The sequence below is a fragment of the Eptatretus burgeri genome, chromosome 5, assembly GCF_056783735.1.
Source record: "Eptatretus burgeri isolate ZD-2024b chromosome 5, Ebu_testis_v1, whole genome shotgun sequence".
Taxonomy (NCBI): Eukaryota; Metazoa; Chordata; class Myxini; order Myxiniformes; family Myxinidae; genus Eptatretus; species Eptatretus burgeri.
In genome coordinates this window covers 75,004,475-75,029,599 of record NC_140965.1, presented here as the reverse complement: position 1 = coordinate 75,029,599, position 25,125 = coordinate 75,004,475, and the positions used below count along the sequence as shown (strand labels likewise).

The following is a 25,125-nucleotide window of genomic DNA, read 5'->3' as shown; positions in this document are numbered from 1 at the left end:
GGTAGTATCATTGGCTGCACGGTAGTATCATTGGCTGCACGGTAGTATCATTGGCTGCACGGTAGTATCATTGGCTGCGGGGTAGAATCATTGGCTGTGGGGTAGAATCATTGGCTGCACGGTAGTATCATTGGCTATGGGATAGCATCATTGGCTGCAGGGTAGTATTATTGGCTGCATGATAGTATCATTGGCTGTGGGGTAGAATCATTGGCTGCACGGTGGTATCATTGGCTGCAGGGGAGTATCATGAGCTGGGGGTAGATTCATTAGCTGCAGGGTAGTATCATTGGCTGTGGAGTAGAATCATTGGCTGCACAGTGGTATCATTGGCTGCATGGTAGTATCATTGGATGTGGAGTAGTATCATTGGCTGTGGAGTAGAATCATTGGCTGCACAGTGGTATCATTGGCTGCATGGTAGTATCATTGGATGTGGAGTAGTATCATTGGCTGCAGGGTGGCATCATTGGCTTTGGGGTGGCATCATTAGCTGCAGGGTAGTGTCATTAGATGTGGAGTAGCATTCTAGGCTGCGCGGTAGCATCATTGGCTATGGGATAGCATCATTGGCTGTGGGGTAGTATCATTGGCTGCAGGGTGGCATCATTGGCTGTGGGATGGCATCATTAGCTGCAGGGTAGTGTCATTGGATGTGGAGTAGCATTCTCGGCTGCGCGGTAGCATCATTGGCTATGGGATAGCATCATTGGCTGCAGGGTAGTATTATTGGCTGCATGATAGTATCATTGGCTGTGGGGTAGAATCATTAGTTGTGGGGTATCATCATTGGCTGCAGAGTGGCATCATTAGCTGCAGGTGAGCAATATTGGCTGTGGGTTAGCATCACTGACTGCAGGTTAGGATCATTGGCTGTCAGCGCACCTGTGGACTGTGCTGCTAACTTACAGAGCACTTTAAGATCACAAAGTTATGGCAAGAATTTGGAATTTGGCTAGGGTGCCTACCTTTGGTGAAGTTCACCTACCTTTCAAGAAGGACACCGTGGGATCTTAAACATCCACCAACTAATGTCCATCCAAGGGATGGCACACACATTGATGAATCAGTCTACCTGTCCAACACAAACAAGGATGATGGTTTATCGGTGGGTCGAGATTAGAACCCAGGCTATGACAGCTTAGTGGGCGAGTATGCGTACCTCTACCTCTGCCAACTCTCAACCCAAATGAAAGTGAACCGCAAAGAGATTTTAAATCCTTCACTTTATTCAATAATAATTAATCTTAAAAAGTATTTACGTTTCTCCATATATCTGCGCATCGGAACAAAGACACAAACGCATAAGCAAGTTAATCTACGAACTTCCGTCGAAAGATAGTTTCTTCAGCTTGCACCGAGTTATCTGGCTGAAGCTTCAGTTTCAACTTTATTAATGGCAATGCATGACACGAGGCAAGAAAGGAGTAATATCGCTGAGAGTTGTAGCTCAAATGTAGCTGTGTCATCGCTCATAGCAACAGTCACTGGGGCTCTGCCCTCTTGGCAAAGGCTAATCACGTGTTGGAGGCTCACCTGTCTCTCGTCCTCCTGCCTCCCATGTCTGATTAGGGCTTCCAGGGGGTTCGAACACATGCTCGTGTTCTCCCGTGTTCAACTGTGGTCCTTTTGCGCCAATGGTAGTTAAGTTCACTCAACGAGCTGACAGTTCACTCACTTGACACATCTCAGGAAGGAAAGCTCGTGAGTGTAACCCACATCCACATCCACACCCACATCCACACCCATACGCACAACTTGGCTTGAGCAGCAATTGCTGCTCAGAAGCCTTTCCCAAAGTTATGACTTGAACTTACTGCTTCCCACAAACACATTTTTCCAAGAAAAAGGAGAAAATAAGAATGATGAGCCGTGTAAATTTTAATTTGGAGTTTATAAAAAGTTCATAATTTACCTATAAGGTTTACAAGTCCAATTCATACCATTAAAGGAATAAATGATTATCGAATCAATTGTCCAAATGTGTCCATAACTTTTTGAGATATTCTGTTCGCAGACAGAGAGGTGGAAACATGACCTCTGTCCACCTTTGGTGTTGGAGATAATGATTGAAATCATAATCTGAGTAATAATTAATATGTTGTTGTTACTTTTTAGATTTATTTGATACTAAGAAGAGTAGCCGTCCCCAGTGATGGAAAAAGTTGAAGTTAATCTTTCAATTTATATAATTTCATGGAGTGTTAAGAAGGTTAATTGTGTTGCACTCTTGGTTTCATTCAGAGCCAAAGCTTCAGGGACCAAAAGCCAAAGGAACCAAAGAAGCAAAAGGAGCCAAAGCTCTGAACTACTTCTGACACCCATTGTGAAATTGTGGTGCAGCATCAGGTTGCGGAGGTTAAATTTGTCAAAAAAGAGGGCAAAATACAAAAAAAAATTACATCAACATTATTCATGAATGTTCTACTGTCTTTTCCAAAGTGAATTTTGAGCTTTTCAAACGTAGCATGTGAAACAGCCACCGGGAACGGGAGACAGCCGATGCACGCACAGACACTAACTTCAACTTGTGAAATAGATTTGTTAATACTTCATTCACTTTTCAACACTTGTACTGTGAACTAACAAGGCGGCTGCTTCTGTGATTTTGCTTTATCTATGAGCTCATTGCTACTCCAATTTAGGATCTTCATTGAAGAGAGCTCCTTAAAAAATGATAAAAGAATGAAAGGGTGAGGGACCCGTGGTGGCTCTCAATGGCCCTGGTTATATGTATTTACTTTCTTCTCCGAAACCACACAAACGATTTTGGTGAAACTTGACAACAACCTTCATCACCCTTGATGTATCAAAGTTTGGTCATGGCAAAAAAACTCGGGGTCTTGGGGGGATCTGCGGAGGGTATGAGCCTCTCAAAATATGTATTTGCTTTCTTCTCCAAAACTACACACACACACACACACACACACACACACACACACACACACACACACACACACACACACACACACACACACACACACACACACACACACACACACACACAATTTCAATGAAACTTGACCACACCTTCATATCATCATCTGTGATGTACCAAAGTTTGTTCATGGCATGAAAAAAAAAATCATGGTCAAATGGGGGTATGCGGGGGGGGGGGGGGGTTTGAGTGACTGTTGCTCCTAATCCAGGTGAGCTTCAGGACGCGTGGTCTTATTTTTTTATTAAGTGATTATGAGTCGCCTAATTGTGTTAATATATTTGTGTTAATAAAAGATCGTAAATTAATTATCTTGTTTGTGAAGCATCTTAAATACTCATTGAAGTTACAATTGTAGGTGGAGTCAGGGCAGCACCTAACCAATCGGTGGGAAGGATTGTTTCAGGCAAACACACACACACACACACACACACACAAACACACACACACACACACACACACACACACACACACACACACACAAACACACACACACATGCACACACACAGACACACACACACACACACACACACACAAACACACACACACACACACACACACACACACACACACACACACAAACACACACACACACACATGCACACACACAGACACACACACATGCACACACGCAGCTGTTTATAAAGATCAGTGTTTGTGAACATCTCCTTGAAACGTCTACTTAAATGAAACGTTGTTTTTCGGTGATAGCTACTCAAGGTTTCTGGGTTACATACAGTAAGTACTGTAGTTGGTAATTACACTGACTCCAACCTGCCGATTCCCAAAAAATTGCCGATATCGGCCAAGCATGTATCTTTGTGTGTTTGTGTGTGTGCGTCATCTCCAGATGTGTCTAGACGGTGGTTATGTCCGGGCAGGGTTTGTCTCCGGACAGCTTGACTCCAGATGTGTCTGGGAAGTGTTTGTCTCCAAACATGTCCGGGTGGTCTTTATGTCTGGATGGGAGTTTGTCTCCAGACATGTCCAGGTAGTGTTTATGTCTGAACGGGAGTTTATCTCTGGATGCGTGTGGGCAGTGTTTATCTCCAGAGAGCTTGGCTCCGGATGCGTCTCCCTATATGTGTCTGGAAGATGGTTATGTCCAGGCGGGGTTTGTCTCCAGACGTGTCTGGATGGTATTTATCTCCGAATGTGTCCAGATGGGAGTTTGTCTCCAGACATAGCCTGGTGTTGGCTGAGTGGTTAGGGTGGTGGCTTGGAATCCTAGGGTCCTGAGTTCAAGCCCCGTTGGCCGCTGAATTAATACACCAGGGGGTTGACTCAGCCTGTCATCCTTCCGAGGTCGGCAAAATGAGTACCAGTGTCTACTGGTAGAGGGGCACTGCATCAGCGACACAGTCGTGCTTCCAAGAAATGATAGCTACCCTGGCAATTAAGCTGCCATATGCAAGAAGAAGAAGTCTCCAGACATGTCCGGGTGGTGTTTCTATTCAGATGGGAGTTTGTCTCCGGACAGCTTGGCTCCAGACACGTCCGTGCGGTGTTTGTCTCTGGACTGTGTTTAAATCCGGACATGTCCGGGAGGTGTTTGTCTCTGGATGGTATATATATATATATATATATATATATATATATATATATATATATATATATATATATATATATATATATATATATATATATATATATATATATATATATATATATATAGTATGACCGGTAGAAAATAGATTTCAGAGATTATTTTGTTTCCATCTTCACTGTTATTCGATGCACAATCATTTTGATGAGACAGTATGAATTGTAATTGATGCTCCACCACCTGTCTGCCTTCCCTTCCTCTCACCTCTCACTGCCTTCTCTCCCCCTCCCCCCCCTTCCTCACTCTCCCTCCCTCACTCTCCCTCCCTCCTCTCTCCCCCCACTCTTCCTCGCTCCCCTCCCTCCTCTCTTTCCCCCTCCCTCCTCTCTCTTCCCCCCCCCCTCTATCTCCTCACTCTCCCCACACCCCTCTCTATTTTCCCCCTCTTTTTTCCCTCCATCTTAGTGTTCCCATCAGCGAAGTGTATTTGCTCGTCCTCACTATAATTCACGGACCGGTGTTTGTGTGTGTGTGTTTGTCGTGCTATTCCTCCTACAGTTCTGGGCCGATGACATCCAGACTTGCTATATTGGATCAACTTGACCCCAGTTAGTGTACCGTTATGTTTTTATCTTTGCCAGGGGGTTTTGAGGCAGGGGGGAGGGAAACCCTCTGTGTAAATATGTATCATGTGGTGCTGCTCCAGGTGTGAGAGGGTATTACAAGTCCCCACCCTTTACAGCGCAGTATTCCTGTCCCCACGTTCTCCAGTGTGGTGAGCTATTAAGAATTACACATGTGAATAAGGATAACAATATAACTCCACTGGCTACTCCTGTAGGGAGTGGGTGTTTCTAGTTATTACATAAGATTACTGAAATCGTGACCGCAAACCCTTGTCTTACACCAGCAATTGCTAGAAGGGTCCTGCCTGCCATGCGTCCACCCTATTTAAGCATCCATTATACATATACAGTTTACAAGGATTTTTTCAGCCAGGAAGATAAGATTTGACAGTTACAAAAGGTACTTCTGAATTAAGCTGCAGTCTGGGAGACACAGAACCGCCAACCACAAACAATCAGTGCGTCAGCTGCTTCACTGTGGTCTGCAGGTCAGTCAGCTAACTTGGAAATCTCCAATTGCAAGGTACTGCATTCCTTCTTATATTGCCAAGTTTTTTAAAGCAATGCCAGCACATCCCTTGGAAATCAATCATTGGACACGTTTCTGCCTCACTGGCTTTCATCAGCATCGAGTGGATTTCCTTGAGCTGGCAATCTGCACCATGTGGTGCAAATGTCAAATCTGCCTTGTACGTGTGCTTTATCTACAATTGAAATTTGTGATGGGGTTGCAACCCAAAAATACTCTTCTCATTGGATATCATTAATGAGTTGTCGTTCATAAGAGCTGAAATGACCTCCCGCAGGCATTTCCGCTTGGCACCAGCTGTAGCTACATGAGACTTCACAAACAGGTTAACATCATTTATCTCTCTCTCTCTGTCTCTCTCTCTCTCTCTCTCTCTCTCTCTCTCTCTCTCTCTCTCTCTCTCTCTCTCTCTCTCTCTCTCTCTCTCTCTCTCTCTCTCTCTCTCTCTCTCTCTCTCTCTCTCTCTCTCTCTCTCTCTCTCTCTCTCTCTCTCTCTCTCTCTCTCTCTCTCTCTCTCTCTCTCTCTCTCTCTCTCTCTCTCTCTCTCTCTCTCTCTCTCTCTCTCTCTCTCTCTCTCTCTCTCTCTCTCTCTCTCTCTCTCTCTCTCTCTCTCTCTCTCTCTCTCTCTCTCTCTCTCTCTCTCTCTCTCTCTCTCTCTCTCTGTCTCTCTCTCTCTCTCTCTCTCTCTCTCTCTCTCTCTCTCTCTCTCTCTCTCTCTCTCTCTCTCTCTCTCTCTCTCTCTCCTCTCCCCCAGGCTCAACTACAAAAACATTTGGATGAGTGGACAAAGGCAACATTTATACCATGATGCAACACAGCAAAATAATTTAAAAATTGAGTAATCATCCCTCAATTCAATCTTAAAGGATAACACTTGGTATATTCCATGATGCTCCACCCTCCAACAGTCTAACTCATAACAGTATCTCCTCTGGCCTACAGAAATTCCAGACAATGTTTTTCCGATATTCTTCTCCGTACCACGCCCATCTTCTTCTCCACCTCAAACTATTTCCTCATCTTGCCACATCACTCTTTAATCCCACACTATTCTCTCTCCATCCTGTTCTATTTCCTCTCCATTTTCTGAATGTCCTACACCCTCTTTTCTCCATCTCAGGCCAACATTTTCCCCTCACCATGATTCTACTTTTTTTGCAGTTTATTTTTGCTCTTAATAAGCCTGCGCTCATGAAGCGAAAAGCGGGGTTAAGCAATCGTCCTGTGCGTGCGTGCGTGGAACGTACGTACGCACGTCTGCATTTTGTTATTTCCTTTTCTCTGCAACCGCTTGCCGGATTGACACGAAATTTTCACCATGGGTGTGACTACGCATGTATAATGTTTTAATAATTATGACGTCAAGTTGTCAAACTTGGCAGCTGTCAAGTACCCCCATGGGGAATAAGTGTGATTTTTAAAAATGACTTCATAGATGCCTTCACTATGACGTCATAATTGCATACGTAGAACGCTACATCCAATCAGTATGAAAAATTTTGAGGGTCATCTCAGGATAAATTGTTCAACACAAAAAAGTATGACGTGATCGGTCACGTGGTTCACTTACCTTTGTTTGTTTGTTTTTAACCTTCAAAAATCTTCTCCGAAATGGCTGAACAGATCGAGGAGAAATTTTATAGGTGTGACCGCCTATCCATGAGGACCAAAAAGTTCCCCACCTATGATGCCATAGGTCACATGGTTTGGCAGCCATATTGGATTGAAAGAAGATTAAAAAAAAAATTCTATCTTGAACCGCTGCATCAATCAACATGAAACTTCAATATTATGATCCAGTCGTGATGGGGAATATATGTTTTAAATTTTAACCTGATCAGACACATGGTCTGACAGTCAGAATGATTTAATTCCTTGAATCTGGGTTATTATTATTAAAAATTTTTTTAATCAGGCTCACTTGGCTGCACTTGGGTGGGTTTGAGGGTAGAGGAGTAGCAGTTTAACCCCAAGTCCTATCCAGGTACCTCCTGATGACTTCATCTTTGCTTTTTGCTTGTTCAGGTTTCTTCTGATGACTCCAATGCAGTATCTATTTTATTTGGTCTTCCATTTGATTTGAATTGAATTAATTTTAAATCCTATTCTGAATTCAGTTAAACAAAGAGAATGTAATGGGTCAGGTGTTCGATCAAAGCGGGACATCTTGGGACCCGGTCATCACTGCCAGCAGTTATAAAGTGGCAGTTCTAGTGTTAAAAGCGTAGATCAAAAATCGTTCAACAGAGGAAGTTTAAACTTTACCACATGTTACATGACCATTTGATATAGCGCATATTACTCGGATGATGCCCGCATCCACAGACTGACCTTGTGAATTAAACAAGGCCTAATGCCCAGAGACAATATCACTTCCTCGTGTTATAAATTTTTTGTTTCTTCATTTCTTCAGTTGTCATCCATTAACCTTGAGCAATATGAGGTAAGAGGAACCAAAAGGAAACAACTATAACACCTTCATTCTGCAACAACATACGATATGTTGTTCCTGTAATTTCATTATGCACAGTTCTGATATAATGAACATGCAGTGCAACAGATTTAATATAGTAACCACTACTTTTAGTGACCGGTAATGGTACAATAACCAGTTAATATTTCACGATAATAAACAGCAAAATATATCTATTTAGTCTCACTCTAAAGGGGATGCAAGGCTGTTGTAATGCCCCATCCCTATCTGCCTGTCTGTCTGTCTGTCCACATCTATATATTTTCGCTTTAATTTTTTTTCTTTGCAACTGCTTGTCCGGTCGATGCAAAACTTTAAACATAGGAGGGATTCCCCATGGAGAATAGTTTATTGATAACTCTGACGTCATAGGTCACATGATATGGCAGCAGTATTGGATTAAGGGAAAATTTTGGATATCGCCGAAACCGCTCAATGAAAAAAATTGAAACTTGGCAAATGTCATCAACTCCCCATGGGCTATATCGGGTGATAACAATGACGTCATCGGTGAAGAGGTATTCCAGCCATAATTGGTTGAATCTAAATCGTTATTCAGAAAAATATATCTGATCTATGACGCAAAGCGAGTAAAGAATAAAATTTATGATGTCATCGGTCACATGGTCTGGTGGCCATACTAGATTGAAAACATAAATGTTAAAAAAAAAATCTTCTTCTCCAGAACCACTTCTGGCAGTGAGTCTGAAAGATCAACTGGCCACGGGGAATATAGTTAGAATTTTTTTTTTCACGTTCACCTTCATTGATGCAATTTACCCTTAATGTGCACAAAAGTGGTCGTTAAGTATCCTAATAATCAATCAATAAAGCCACGTATGATGGAAATGCATGTGACATAATAGGGTGCATGGATGATCTGGGTAAACGGGCCATAAGAGTAACGTGTGCAATGAACGATGGGATATTTGTTCAGAATGCGCGTGACGCGAGACTATGTGCTCTGCTGATTGCCGTTGTCATTTTTAAATGATTCATGAAGCCAATGCTGAAAAATAAATAATTCCCACACTTCAAGGAATCACAAGAATAACTAATTTCATAGCCATCTGAGAACAGGGCAAGGAACCTCTGCACTGACAAGAAATCTTATTCATCCAATTGTCTTGTGGCAAAGGGATTCTCCTTCATCTAAAGGAAGCAAAAAATGGAATCTTTCCGCACTGTTAAGCCAACGCAATGCATTAATTATAGAAGTAACATTTTGTACAGCTGGTCGTTTGCTTCGTACAGCCATTGGGAGAATGGCAGTGAGGCTGGAAGAACTTGCTATACAACAAACAATGTAATTTCTTCAGTAACTATATACTGTATACGCGTGTAAGAATTAGGCTGTTTGCTTGTATCAAATTGCCTGTAATAATCCACCTTTGTTCTGATGCCAGATGGAAAGTTTGGTTAAGAATACGTAGCAGGCTGCAGGTAAAAAAGGGGGTTAATATGGGGGTTCAAGGATATCTGACCAGAAAGAAGTGAAAATATGTTGTCGTGAATTGTCGATAACTGTATGAGCCACAGCATCGGAGCTCAGGCGTTTTGCTTTTGACAGCAAGCTGTGACGAGGTTTTGTCACATTAAAGGTTGCTCTGGTGTTGGAGTGACTTCAGTTAATTCCGAGAAATACTCTGATGATGTTTTAATTGGTGCCATACCTTCATATCGAGGAGTTTGTAGCCTGGGTCTGCCAAGACTATGCTCAAATGCAGACTTCCACGTATAAATGAAAGCAAGGTGTTTAAAATAGCAACATTAGCATTTATTCGAGCAAACATTCAGAGAGTTTCACTTTTATAAGGAAGCCCAACCATAGCGCTAAAGAATATCCTTGTGCATTTGTTCATGAGGGCTCTGCCAATGTCAGAACTTATTGTGTGGTTTTATGTGGTTCTGTAATGTTTCATTAAAGTTGTATTTTAATGCGGTGCAGTAACTCCATAAATTATAGAAGGATACATACAAGGAAGTCTGATGGAGGAGTTGGCCATCATGCCCCTGCGCTACAGTCAATATCCGCGTACCCCCGTATCCTCAATGCTTCCAGGTAGCTATCCAACTACAGTTTAAACCCTTCCACTGTTTCACCTGCCACCAATGCTCCAGGGAGACAATTCCATGCATTAACTATTTTCTGAGTGAAAAAGCCCTGTCTTAATCTCATCCCAACTCTCATCTTCACTCTTGAGATATGGCCGCTAATCCTATCACTCACTGTCCATGCTGCTGAAAAACTTTTCTATTCTTATTCCCTCTATACCCGTCATTATTTATTTTAAACACCTCTATAAGATCCCCTCATCGGCTAATCGCCTCTTTTGGAACGAACCAAGTCCAATCTCCTTCAGCCATTCTTCCGAGCTAAGTCGAGCTCGCCCAGGAATCAATGCAATCGCTCTGCGCATTGGACCCTTCCCATGGCAGCGATGTCCTTTCTCAAATGTGGTGACCAAAACTGAACACGATATTCCAGGTGAGGTTTCACTAAATTCCTGTACGGTGTTAACACTACCTCGTTTGATTGAATATTGTTATCTCTCTACGAATACAACCTAAAATCATATTGGCTTCAGCTATTGCTGCCTGGCACTGTGCTCTCTGCTTATCCCCCCCACCCCCAATCTATTGCCACCCCCATATTTTTCCTTGTGTCACATGCTCCAAGACTGCCCCTTGCATAAAATAATCACGATTTTAATTATTCATCCAACCCTAGCACCTTCGATTTGCTTTAATGTTAAACTGTAGCTGCCAATCCTTTGCCCATTGAATCAGAGAATCTGGGCTTTACTGAATCAGATTACTCCCCTCTTTGTATCAGATTACTCCTACCAAATCAGTTGGTAGGAAGTACCTTACTTCCAAAGTAAGTGTCATCTGCAAAGTTGGATAGCCTACTCCAAACCCCATTGTCTAAATCGCTATGTACATTATGAATAACTAGCAGAGTACCCACCCTAAGAGCGATCTTGTTCCAAACATGCAACACGTTCTTTTGGTTCGCGGGCGCCAGCAGTGACCACTATTTTCGTTGTCTGTCTGTCTGTCTGTCTGTCTGTGACTCTCTCCAGAGCATAGCTCCGTGACGTTTGATGCGATCTTGATGAAACTTGGACACAAGCTAGATATCATGGTCTAGTTGTGTCTTTTTGTATGAGGGGCATCCCACGCCCCTTGTGGGTGGAGCCACGCCCACTTGAACTTTTCATTTATTTTCTCGATTTTTTTCTTGCAATTTAATTTCTTAGAAGCTGTGCATAATGTCCATAAGTACAACATATTAAAAATCTGATTTGATCTGGTCAATTTTGACAGAAGGGATAGGTTTTTATGGTAGGGCTTCCTCAAAAGCTTCCACTAACTCAATTGTACCTATCGTGGCATTGTTCAATAATGTTCGTGAACCATTGTCACCTCCCGGCTAGTTGTTTTTTCTATTTCGGCGGTGTATAGCCAACTGACGTCTGCCTCATTCGCTTCTGAAAATGAAATAAATAACCCAGGTTACGTGCCTAAAGCAAAAACATACTTACTGCACTAGAAAACGTGTGGACAGGAATACTGGTCTGTAAAGGATGGAGATTTACATATATTTACATCGATTTACATAGAGAATTTGCTCTTCCCCCTATCTTCCCCCAACACCACCGGCGAAGATAAAAACACCCCCAAACACGAATAGGGGTCATACTGGTTCTATGGAGCAAGTCTGGATGTAATAAGCCCAGAACTGTAGGAGGAGTGGTGTGACAAGTCCGTTAAAGATGTAAGGATAACGGTCCTAGAAGCGATCGTCATTCAATCAGCAGCACAACCACACCGCCAACCAATGATGCTGCTCACATACGAAAGAAGAAGAAGTGATTCCTGGGGTACCCCACTACTTACATACACCCAGCCGGATTTCCTGTCACTAAGCAAGTTTTCAATCAGGTTAGCTTCTCCACCAGCCACTCCACAAACCCTCACCTTAGCTAATAACCTCCTATGTGGTACCTTATCCAAAGCTTTCTGAAAGTCGAGGTAAACTACATCAATTGTCCTTCCCACATCATCTCTGTCAGAAAATGCCTCAAAGAATTCCAATAAATTTGTGAAGCATGAGCTCCCCTGAGAAAATCCATGCCGACTACCTTTAATTAGTTTGAAATCATTATAACGATTCCCTATCCACTCCTTCATGAACATGTCCAACACCTTGTTTTGTTCTCGGCTCCAACGAGCTGTTGAAGATATCCACATACACCACGCTCATCCACTTTGCAACCTCCCTCAATACTCATGGATGCATATTATCCAGTCCTGGGGCTTTATCATCCCTTAATTTTTCTAGCTCTTTCTTCCCTTCTCCATTCCTACTTGGATCTCGTCTAAAAGTCCTCCCTCACCCCCGAGATAGGTACTCTCAGCTATTGGAGGCTCCCCTGACTATTTTGTGTAAATGTAGAAGCCAAAAAACGATGTAATAAGCCTGCTAGCTCACCCTCATTGTCAACCTATTGTCTTGTGCTATTCCTCAATGGACCCACACTTCTCCTAACCCCTCCTTCACACCTCCTCCTCCTTCATATACACCACAAGGCTGCGGGTAGCGTCATTGGCTGAGGGCGGGGCTGTGCCACTGATGCAATGCTCCTACTACCAGTACACCGGTACTCATTTCGCCGACCTAAGAAGGATGATAGGCTGAGTCAACCCAACCTGATGTTAATTGAACGGTTTACAAGGGCTTAAACTCAGGACCCTAAGGTCCCAAGCCAGCCACCCTAACCACTAAACCAACACCAGGCTTCTTTCTTCACACCTTATACATTATACAGTGGCCTGCAAAAGTATTCACCACCCTCCAAAATGTTCACATCTTGATGTCAATTGAGCTTATTAGTCCCCTTCTGTGAGGTTTGCTCTCTGTCCGTCCGTCCGTCCGTCCGTCCATCACGCCTGTGGGTTTTCTGACTTTTTCAGAAAGGGGTGAAAACATAACCTCCTTCACCTTCAGTGGCAGAGATAACTAATGTAGAAATAACACATCAAAATGTAGGCCTGAGGTCCACAAAGACCCCTGTTGGTAGGATTAGGGTTCAGCACCCTGCCATACACACTCACGCTGACCATGAATGTTTACAAAAGTGAACTGTAGGCCATGTCGTGGTGTAGTATGCTTTTATATCTTACCCTGACTTGATGATAATCAGTTACCATCCTCGGTGGTGTAATGGTTAGAGGATCCACTTGGAGTATGGGAGGTCAGTGGTTTAAACACTATTTGAACACTACCCAAACCACACCAAAGGCTTTAACGAATGGCACATGCTGCTTCCTTGCTCAACATTCAGCATTTAAAAAAGAAAGAAAGAATAGAGCATGGACAAACAACCATGGGTTGGTAATGATAGTGCAGTATCTGATAGGCCCCATGGCCTCCTCCTACATCAACGTTCCTTGTAAGGGAACTCATATTTTATAGTTTTTGTGCTCGATGAGAGCGTCCATGTTCCCAGCATGTCCTGTGTTGATCTGCGGTACACAAAATGTTGGCATCTTTCACAAACTCCAAAACGAATGATGAACTTGCTGGCTTCCACAAAGATGAGGAGGAAACGGATGACAAAGACAATTGTGAAGACAGTCTTTCAAAAGGAGTAATATCTGGTGACAATGTTACCTGCTCATATGGAGTGTGATATAACATTGATTTTGCACATATAATGTCGATCGAGAGAATTTAATGTCGAGAACTTGCTTCACCGCAGATAGACAGATAGACAGCACGATCGACACAGAACCGGTTTCCCATCCTTCTTCTTTCATGTCTGGCCCAGTTCATTTCAGGTTTTTTTTAGCTCATCGACGAAGGAGTCGAGATGAGCTGTTAAAGCCATGACGATGTCCTTCAGTCAGTCCATCCTTCCGGCAGTCAGTCAATCAGGTAGTGGGTCCATTGACATTTTTCGTTTTTCCCTACTCCTCTGAAGCGGCTCAATGGATCGTTTTGAAACTCGGCATGATGATTTACGCGTCCATATGCAAAAACCTATGGAGCCCTTTTTATTTCCATCCAGGTGGGACGATAATTAGCTAATTAACTCAAAATTTTATCCATGAATGTGTGCCCAATACATATCGTGAGATTCCGTCATCTTACGAGATGTTTCAGGTCAGGTCAGGTCAGGTATGAGAGCAAGTGCCGGAGCAGCACGTCGCTGCGTCCACTTGCTGCCAGTACTCCAGGGGCCTCCATCTGGCCATCCCCCAAGCAGATGCTTGGACCATTCCAATCTCCTTGAGATGCCGATCAACCTGCTGCAACCACGAGGCACGTGGTCGGCCCACTGGCCTCCTCCACTCACGAGACTCCCTCGCTGAGAGAATCTGGTGAGCAGGATCAGCGTCAGGAAAACGAGCCACATGTCCCATACAGCCGCAGCTGACGCTCACGGACCATGCAGGTAACAAATCTCATCCGAGTCTCTCAGCAACCGCTCGTTGGACACAAAGTCCGACCAGTGATAGCCAAGGATTCTCCGAAGAGATCTGGTACCAAAGGAATTAAGTCTCTGTCTCAGATCCCTGGTCAGAGTCTAAGTCTCACATCTGTAGAGAAACACTGGAATGTGTCGTTGTTGCTTAATTTCAAGCTCTTAATTTAACCACTTAATTATCCTCGCCAGAAGAGAAGGTATTGCATCTGCGTCCGTTTGGCTGTTTGTTTGTCCACACAGAACGTGAGTTTGTCAGGTGTATTAATGTCATGCCATTGAAACATAAAGCAATACCCCTAAGCGCTCACCTGGTAGCTGCTAGATAAGATAACCAGCGACTGGTAGGCATGCGGTGCAGTAACGGTGCAGTAACCAGCCACCCTAACCACTAAACATGGATCCTTCACATTTGGCATGGATGACCCACAAAATATGTAACAGAAGAAAGTAAATACCAATGGATTTTTTGTTTTTTTTTATGCGGCGAACAAACTTTGGTACATCAAGGGTGATGAAGGTCGTCGTCAAGTTTCATTGAAATTGTGTGTGTAATTTCGGAGAAGAAAGCAAATACCTATTTTAGGGGGCAACCCCCCTTCCATCCCCTGCGACCCTGATCTTTCTAATGTCATGAAAAAACTTTGGTACATCAAGGGTGATGAAGATTGGAGTCAAGTTTCATGAGAATTGTGTTTGTCGTATCTGAGAAGAATATAAATACCTCTCTTTGGGGGGTGGGGGCTCCCCCTGTAAACTCCCTCCGTAGACCCCCTCAGACTCCGATTTTTTTCATGCCGTGAACAAACTTAGGTACACCACAGGTGATGAAGGTTGTGGTAAAGTTTCATCAGAATTGCATGTGTAGTTTCTGAGAAGAAGTTGCAAGCATTTGTGGACGGACGGACGGATGACGTGCCATCCCATAAGCTCCCCAGGACCATGTTCCAGGTGAGCGAAAAACCTGAAGACCCCAAAGACCCTTAAGAACCACAAAAACTATTAGACCACAAAGACTCTTTAAGACCCCTAAGATCCTTAAGAACCCTAAGATCCTTCAGAACCCAAAGATCCTTTAAAACCCAAAGACTCTTTATGACCCCTAAGACACATTAGAACCCAAAAACACTTTAGAACCCTCAGACCCCAAAGACCCTTTATACCCTTCAAGACCCATAATAACCTCTTTATCACCTCAATGGGATATAATGCAACCCGACTACGACTGCCCTCCATCGGGAGACAAGCGTCTGTCCCACTAGGGATTTTGTCCCATTTTTAGCTCACCTGTATTTTAGACAGTTGAGCTTATCCAATTGAGTAGTATCCGTAGGTGAGTGAGTAATTCAGTGAGTAATTCAGTGAGTCAGTCCGTAAACTCTTCAGTCATTATTGTTTGAACCAAAAGCACAACTTTGATGAAACTTGGCCATGAACTTCATATTGATCCCTAATGAAGGTGGATTGACCATATCAAAATCTGTGCTCATTAAGGGAGTTTACAGGGGGGGGTGGGTTGAACCCCCCCCCAAATAGGTATTTTGCTTTCTTCTCTGAAACTACACACACAATTTCGATGAAAGTTGACCCCAACCTTCATCACCCATGACGCACCAAAGTGTATCGACCGCATCAAAATCTGTGCTCATAAAGGGGGTCCATGAGGGGTGGATTTGACCCCCAAAATAGGTATTTTCTCTCTTCTCCAAAACTACACACACACAATTTCAATGAAACTTGACCACAACCTTCATCACCCGTGATGTACCCAAGTTTGTTCATGGTATGAAAACAATCAGGGTCTAATGGGGTCTGCGGGGGCTTGAGTGCCTCTTGCGCCTGATCCAGGTGAGCTTCAGGTTATGCGGTCCTCTATTTATTACGAGCAGAATGTCAAGGAATTTTGTTTTCAGTCTGATCCATTCATTTCTCTTCTTCTCCCTTTTCTATACACCAAGACAGAAATTTTTCCATGCCTCATTGCGTGGGGATCAATCCTGAGCAACAAATATCATGTCGGCTTGCAAATGCGATATGCTTCAGCACGGGATCTTTGGTCACATGAAGAGCCGAAAGCTGGTCATCTAAACTGCTTTCAAATGCGACTTACTCTCAGCTCAGATTTACCTTACGCTTCCCCAAGGTTAATTCCAATTAAGCCGAATCTAGGTGGTGGAACGTGTGCGTGAGAGGTGAAAGGCAGGGAAACGTTTCTTATGATCAAAATGGTTGATAACAAGCCTGAATGAGCTAAGATCCTCGTCCTCTTAATGATGACGTCATAAATACGAATATGACGTCATTGTTATGTATCAGGTTTGTGATAAATTATCTGTGCTAATGCCTGGCTTGACTCCCGCAAACAAAATTCAAACAGCTTGCCTAGTTTCGGAGATAATGGTATAGGCGATTTCCATTAGCGGCGATATTATGACGTCAACTATTTTTTCTAGGTAGAACTTCCAAAATCGGAGATGGTAACTACCTGCGTGTGGGCTTTCTGCATATACATGGCAAGTTTCACGAAGATCCGATGAAAACTCTGGGTTGTGAAACAAAAAATGTCAAAAAATAGGAATGACGTCATAAAAATTGACATGATGTCATAGTGATGTATCATATGTGTGGTAGTTCATCTCTGCTAATGCCCTGTTCGATTCCTGCAAACAGAATTCAAAAAGCTTGCCTAGTTGAAGATAATTTTTTAGGCGATTTCCATTAGCGGAGATATTTTGACGTCATAACTTTTTTTCTAGGAGGAATTTTCAAAATCGGAGATGGTTACTGTCTGCGCAGGGTATTTTTACATATATATGCCAAGTTTCAGGAAGTTTCGATGAAAACTGTAGGCTGTGAAACAAAAAAGTCCACAAGAACAACAACGTGAGTAAGACTTAGAGATCCTCCACGAGGATCTAAAAAATAATACGAGGATAGGGGTAGACTAGACACTATAAATCGAAAGAACCAATCGGTCGACAGACACGAATAGGGAGAAGGGTGTATGCAAACTTGTATACAATGATAAAGAAATAAACAATCTTAACCCACTATGGTGCCACACAGCACACTCTTACTGACAAAGGGAAAGCAGACAAGGACATTAGCAGGCACGAAGCTGGTGGTGGCTGCAGGTCGCCGGTGTGCAGGCGAAGTATGGCTCGGGGACTGGAAGGGTGGATAGGGGCGATGTGGTGGAGGCGAGGGGTGGTGAGGTGGTGTCAGCATTTTCAGCGAGCCATCCTCACTATTCTAATGACCAAGCAGAGAGCCATCTTCTGGGTCATCCTGCTCCACACGAGGCCACAATAAGAAAAAAAAAGTTTTCCGTCCCTCTCCAGTGTTTTACAGTGGACCTTGCCACCATAGCTTGTGGTGTGCCAGCCAAACAGTTCATGATCAGTCCATTGATGCACAAAGCGCTTCCATCATGCCTTTTTGTGGTTGCATGTCCTCACCTGGCCCTACCTGCAAAGAGGAGGTTTTTACACATACACTCTTATCCCTCGCTTCACTGTCGATAAATTACATACGCTGCCTCTCCAGCATCATGTTTAACAAGACGTCTGACTCTTTCTCTGTTTACAGCTTTTTCTGTTTACAAAATCTACGCTACACAAAACACACGCACCAAACTATAATCTTACAACATTGTGCCGAAGGGCCCCCACCCTCCTCCCCAACCACTCCTCCAATCCACATAACAAGAAATATGTATGGAGAATTGAATGAGCGATTTAATAGCCTCACACAATCATTCCGAAGGAATAAGAAAGTTATTGCTATGATGCTGTGTGTCAGTAAGTGAGTGACCAAATCGCACTTGTTCTTCGATCTACACGTAATGTATGATACACCAGCAAGCTTCTCCATTGTTGAATGCTTCATCTTGTTTGTTGGTTCCATTGATCAAACTGGTTTTTTTTTCATGCCTCTGCAACTGAAGAGCGGAGGCATCACATTTTCAGGATATCTGGCTGTCTGTTCGTGCATCCATCCATCCATTTGTCACTTCTTATTCTCATTCTTCTTCCGATAAGGTGTAGAGACCTCCGAGGAGTATTTATGATCGCATTGAGGTCCCTTGTCCGTCGTAGGTTTTTGTCACCATGATAACTTGCGAAGGACTGAAGGGATTTCAAATAAACTTGACACAAGTATGGCATGCAACACAAACATGAACTAATCCAATTTTAGGTTCAAAAGGTCAAAGGTCAGTGGCCTTCAGTTGAAAATCTTTGTGACCACAATAATCCGTGAACCATTAAAGAGATTTCAACCAAACTTGGCACAAGTATAGACTGTAATACAGATGAACAGATTAAATTTCGGGTTCAATAGGTCAAACGTCAATGTCATTGTGCCCCTTGAAAATCATTCCGCAGACCATAACTCAAGTTAGAAGCATCCGATGTTGTCTCTCTTCCACTTATCTCTCCCTCACGTGACCTTCAATTGAAGTCCAACATCACCGTCGGCTGACGTCTAACGCAAGAAGCAGCATATCCATCAGGTCAGGTCAGGTATGGGAGCATGTGCCAGAACAGCGCGTCGCTGCGTCCACTTTCCGGCGGTACTCCAGGGGCCTCCGTCTGGCCATCCCCCAGGCAGATGCCAGGCCCATCCCCATCTCCTTGAGATGATGGTCAACCTGCTGCAACCATGAGGCACGTGGTCGGCCCACTGGCCTCCTCCACTCATGAGACTCCCTCGCTGAGAGAATCTGGTGAGCAGGATCAGCGTCAGGAAAACGAGCCACATGTCCATACAGCCGCAGCTGACGCTCACGGACTATGCAGGTAACAAATCTCATCCGAGTCTCTCTCAGCAACCGCTCGTTGGACACAAAATCCGACCAGCGATAGCCAAGGATTCTCCGAAGAGACCTGGTACCAAAGGAATTAAGTCTCTGTCTCAGATCCTTGGTCAAAGTCCAAGTCTCGCACCCATAGAGCAAGACTGGAAGTACCAAGGACCCGAAGACTCGGACTTTCGTCCTCCCGCACAGGTACCGGCAGCGCCACACCCCATGATCCAGTGAATCCATGACTCCCCAGGCCCGACCCAGACGTCTATTGACCTCCGGCTCACAACCTGCGGAGACATGAATATCACTGCCAAGGTAAGTGAATCTATCCACGACCTCAACATCCTCACCACAAACAGACACAGACAGGACAGCAGCATCCAAGATATCACCGAAAGCCTGGATCTTTGTTTTGACCCAAGAAATCCGTAATCCCAACGGCTCCGACTCCTCATTCAGCACCTCGAGGGCCCCCAAGAGGATGTCTAAAGTCTCCGCAAAGATGACTGCATCATCTGCAAAATCAAGGTCCGAGATCTTGACATTGCCAAACGATGCACCGCAACTTGATCTCTCCGACATCCTCCCAAAAAATCCAGTCCATACAAGTGCTGAAAAGTGTGGGGGCAAGTACACATCCCTGACGAACTCCAGTAACAACTGGAAATAAGTCAGAGGCGGTACCACCACACTTCACAGCACTCTCAGTACCAGAGTAGAGTTCAGACATCAGATCGATCAGTTTCGGTGGCACCCCGCGAAGACCAAGAATCCTCCAGAGGACATCCCGATTCACTGAATCGAACGCTTTACAGAGATCAACATAGGCTGCAAGCAGCCGCTGCCGAAACTCTCGTCTGCGTTCGGTGAGGACACGAAGTGCAAGGATACGGTCAATCGTTGACCTCTTTGGTGTAAAGCCTGACTGCTCTGGACGCTGGTGCTCAAGCAGATGGTGGCGAACCCTATCGAGAATTATCCGAGCAAAGACCTTGCCCGGCACTGAGAGCAGCGTCACCCCTCGGTAGTTGTTGCAGTCTTGGCGATCACCCTTCCCTTTCCAGAGAGGGACAACAAGGCCCCTCTTCCAGTCAGTTGGGATGATGCCTGTGTTCCAGGCAGAGCACAAAACTGCATGCAACGACGCGAGTGCAGCATTTCCACCAGCCTTGAGAAGTTCGGCATGGATGCCACAGATCCCTGGAGCTTTGCCCCGTTTCAACTGGTTCACCGCAGCCCGTGTTTCCACAAGCGATGGTGGACCACAGTTGATTCGAGGGTCAGCAACAGGGATTGTAACACCCTTGATGTCCAACTCGACAGCTGGGGGATCAGCCTGGTACAACCGCTCAAAGTAACCGGCCCAGCGGGCCTTCACTTCAGACTCCTCTGTCAAGAGCCTACCACTCTCTGCTCGAACTGCAGTGCTCCGAGGGATGGGCTTGGATGAACGTAATGCGCGAATTCCCCTGTAAGCGGGACGAGAATCACCTGTCCACAGGTGATGCTCTACCCCCTCACAGATTCCTCGCACATAGGCCTCCTTGTCCACCCTCAGTGCACGTACAGTTTTACGCCTCAGCTCCCTGAACAGCTCAGCTCTGCCATTCAGCCTGGCCCTGCGACTCTGGTCAATGGTATCCAGTGTCCCTTGAGAGACAAAATTCTTCTTTGCCCTGCGGTGAACTCCAAGGCATCCACCGGCAACATCAAGGACGGTGGTCTTGAAGGTGCTCCACAACTCTTCAGGACCCCCCAAAGCACCCAGACCCCCCAAGTGTCCACTCAGCCTGTTCGCAAACTCCTCAGCTACTCTCTCATCCCTGAGCTTGGCAACATCCAGCCTAGGCTGGGATGGTACCATTCTCCAGGATTTAAGGTGCAGCTTTAGAGTTGCTACAACAAGCCTGTGGTCAGTATTGAGGAACTGAGCACTCCGGTAGACCCTGCAGTTCTGGATCATCCTCCAACGACCGTCAATGAGGACATGGTCAATCTCCTTTGCCACACCGCCAGCGTTGGAATACCAAGTCCAGCGATGAGCTTGCGGGACGCTGAAACCATGAACCAGCCACCCTAAGTCCATGACTTCTTGCAAAGTCAAGGAACTTAGTGCTATTCTGGTTCATAGTTCCTGACCCATGGGGACCAACACACACCTCATAACCATCCCTATCAGTTCCAGTCGATGCATTGAAATCCCCCAAGACTAGAAGTGTATCTCGTCTGGGGCACTGATCAACCACAGACTCGAGTGTGGCGTAGAATGTGTCCTTCACGGTGAGATCACTCGCCTCAGTCGGAGCATAAATAGAGACCAGGGAAATGACACCTAAGGAGTGACGAATCCTTAATCTCATAATACGCTCGTTGACCGGTGTTACCTCAATTATCATTGGGGTCAGCTTATTGGACACAGCTACAGCAACTCCTTGGGTATGGTAACCATCAGAGCGACCAGACCAATAGTAGGTGTAACCACCCACCATTATCTCGCCGCAATCCGGTCTCCGAACCTCAGAGAGAGCTGCAATCCCGATGTCCAAACGCTTGAGCTCAGATGATAACAGAGACAGGTGATCATCCTCTCTTAGGGATAGGACATTCCAGGCACCCACCCGAAGGGACCGCCTCAGGTTAACCCAAGGAGACCGCCGTCTGGTGGACGACACCTCAGCACCACTCCGACACACTCTCCCGCAATCTGACCCAGGGATGTTACCCCGTGGTTTCCCTCCTATCAAAGATTGGGGGTCCCGAAGGCTTTGCCCCAATCCTGTCATCCGGTGAGCTGCCCTGCGAAGGGAAGCTGCACAGGAGGTACTCCCACGGAGTGGGTTTTCAGATTTTTTTGCGTTTTTGCGTTTTGCGGAATGAAGCGTTTTACGGTGGCTGGAGTGCAAATCCTGCCACCAACCTCCTAATAAGAAGTAACCCAACTGCAGGAGGACGTCCGCAGACACAGTTGGGCACTAGATATGGATGGCCGTTGGCTCACAAGGAGCTCCTCCGCCCTTTGACAGGTTTTGTTTTTAATCCTGCTGGGTGTCCATATCCAAACACCCTCCTCACCAGAAAACCTGGTGGGGGAGACGGTTTAGTCGCCGACAACCCGACCATGGAACAGGTTAGTACAGGTTTACATGGTACCTGTAGCAGGTCACAGATCGAACCTGACCTGACACGAGGCATCCATCGACGCATTCCCATCGAATTCGATTTTCTAGTTCTTCTCGCTGTTGGAATCTGGTATTCAGCTTCATTGGGAATTCACTTTTTCTTGAAGTCTGAATGTATCTTCCTCATTCTTCATGCTTTTTCTGATTTCAGTTTGAGTACAAGCTTGTACCTCATCAGTTGATAGATACTGCTGGTATTGAACAGTATAGCACAAGCACATCTGCTAAAGGAATATTGTGATTCTCTTTTGGATGATGACTAAAAGTTGACTGTGGTAGAGTTGTCACACAGTCAAGCCATCAGAGTCAAAATAGATATAAAGTTCAGACAAATTATTTCTGTCCACAAAGAATAGGGTTGGTTGGCATGATGAACGTGGCCTCCATTGCACGAAGGTGAGCTAAACTACGTCCTCCACTCAGGATTTTAAACCAGCCAGTACGGGGTATTGCTCTGTCCACTGAGGATTAATCAGTAAATGGTAAGCAATTGCAGAGGCACAGGGAATAGTTTTTTTGTATACATTGTCGAGGCTCATATGAGAGAAAACACACAACGCACAGCAAGGGGGGCATGAGACAAGAGGGGCGGGTGAGGGAAGGACAAAACAGTGGGGAACAGAGGAGGAGATTAGGAGATCATTAGGAGATCTGTGGAAGGGAGAGGGATGGGATTGGGGGACATGGGATATACAAGATGGACATTACAGGGACTTTCAGGAAGGAAATCAGGGAATTTGAAGGGGGTGGGTTTGGGGTGGATTAACGGGGGTAGAAAAGATCATGGTTTTGGATGGGGGAAGATAACAGATGGTGGTGAACAGCTGTTTTGAAGACCTGGAGGTAAGAGTGGGATTGAAGAGAGAGTGGGGAGTTTGTTCCAAAGGCAGGAAAAAAGTGGAATGAAAGAGTGAAGGTGAGAAGTGATTCGTGAATTTGGTAGTTTCACCAGAAGGGGTTGTTGGCGGACCTTGAGTGCCCTGCGGAAATATGGCGGGGACATATCACAGACAGAGTGGGGGGGGGGTGGTGAGACCGGAGAGGAGAAGGTATAAGACAGAAAGACCACCGACCTGCCTGCAGTGAGAGAGTGAGGGGCTCAAAGACTCAGCCTCATTGCGGGAGATGCCAATGATCCGAAATGCCTTGGTTTTCACTGCGTGAAGCCGAGAAGGGTGAGAGGCAGGAGCACCAGCCCAGAGGGGAGAGCAATACTCCATCAGGCTGTGGAAAAAAGCTTTGTATGTGGTCAGGAGCTCAGGTGGGTCGAGGAATGACTTTGCACAATGGAGGATTCCCAGTCGGCAACTGGCTTTGGAGGCCAGGTTGGAAATGTGGCTTTCCCAGGAAAGATCATGGCAGATAGTGAGACCCAGAAGCTTGATTGAAAGGACTTCTTCCAGAGGATTGTTGAGAAAGTAGAGGGGGGGTCTAAACAGTCCTTTCAGAGAAACATAGTGAGAGTAAGATTTGTCAGGATTGAAATACATGTTCCACGTATTGGACCAGTTTGCGATTTTATCCAGATCTGCAGAGAGATAGTTGTCGTACTGTGTACATTCTTAAAAGCCTGAGTTGGTTGTCTCTGTTCGGTTGACTGACCCCGTTGATCCCCAAAGGGACGTGTTGTTCAATTGCGATCCTTCAATCTCAAAGATGTGTGGCCCATGTACCTAGCATCACACTGGCAATGAAATTCATAAATATTCTTTTATCAAACGAAACTCATCACAAGTTATTTGGCCAAATACAACTGACTTTTGGCCTCATCTTTTTTTTTGACGTAGTTTTGGAATTGAAAACGGTACATTGCAGGATATATAGGCCACATAGCCTACAATCACCTCAATATGCACACATGTAATGCATCACAATATTTCACATCTTCACATACGAGAGTGAGAAAAATGTTTGGTGAACAAATGTTGAAAATGTTGAGCACAATATTTGCCTATGTTTCATGCATGGTCATAATCACAAGAATGAAACAAAGACAAAGATGATGCTCGACGAATGCCTTCGCGCCACCCGCATCCTGTCGTGCGCTATCAGAGCCAGACTCAGGACCAACTTAGGGATATTGAGGACAGATGAGAAAACATAACAGGCTAAAAGAGGCTGGAAGCGGAAACTACGTCCTCCTGGTGTAAGATGTCTCTGTGGAGTCCCACATTTGCTTTTTGGTGCATTACACTTCCAACAAGTCACAATGCATAACAAAAATAAACACAAGGATGTGCCTAATGGACAAGCTCGTCCGGCCGGTGCATGTGGCTGCCCGCAAAGAGTATGACTGCGTGTGATATAAAGGATGGAGGAGAGGTGCACTGGGTACAGAGTGCGTTTAGATGTGGACTTGCCAGCACTACTGATTCACATTCATGAGACGATACAGCTACAGCTGCTCGCGCCGCAATCAAATCATCTGCCTTTTCAGGACACATGTATGCTTATAAAGACAAATTTACTGTCCAGTGAAATCACCTAAAACTACAACAGCTACCCAGTGCAGTACCATCTGAGATATTTCAT

The 25,125-nt window shown here is 44.9% G+C and overlaps 1 long non-coding RNA gene across 1 annotated transcript in view; it reads right to left on the bottom strand.

The window, feature by feature from the left end:
• Window positions 1-25,125, bottom strand: part of LOC147026714 (uncharacterized) — a 249,657-nt gene that overhangs the window by 138,451 nt on the left and 86,081 nt on the right. The window contains exon 4 of the long non-coding RNA XR_015058486.1: window positions 989-1,075. This is a non-coding gene — a long non-coding RNA (uncharacterized LOC147026714). The remainder of the gene's footprint in view (window positions 1-988; window positions 1,076-25,125) is intronic.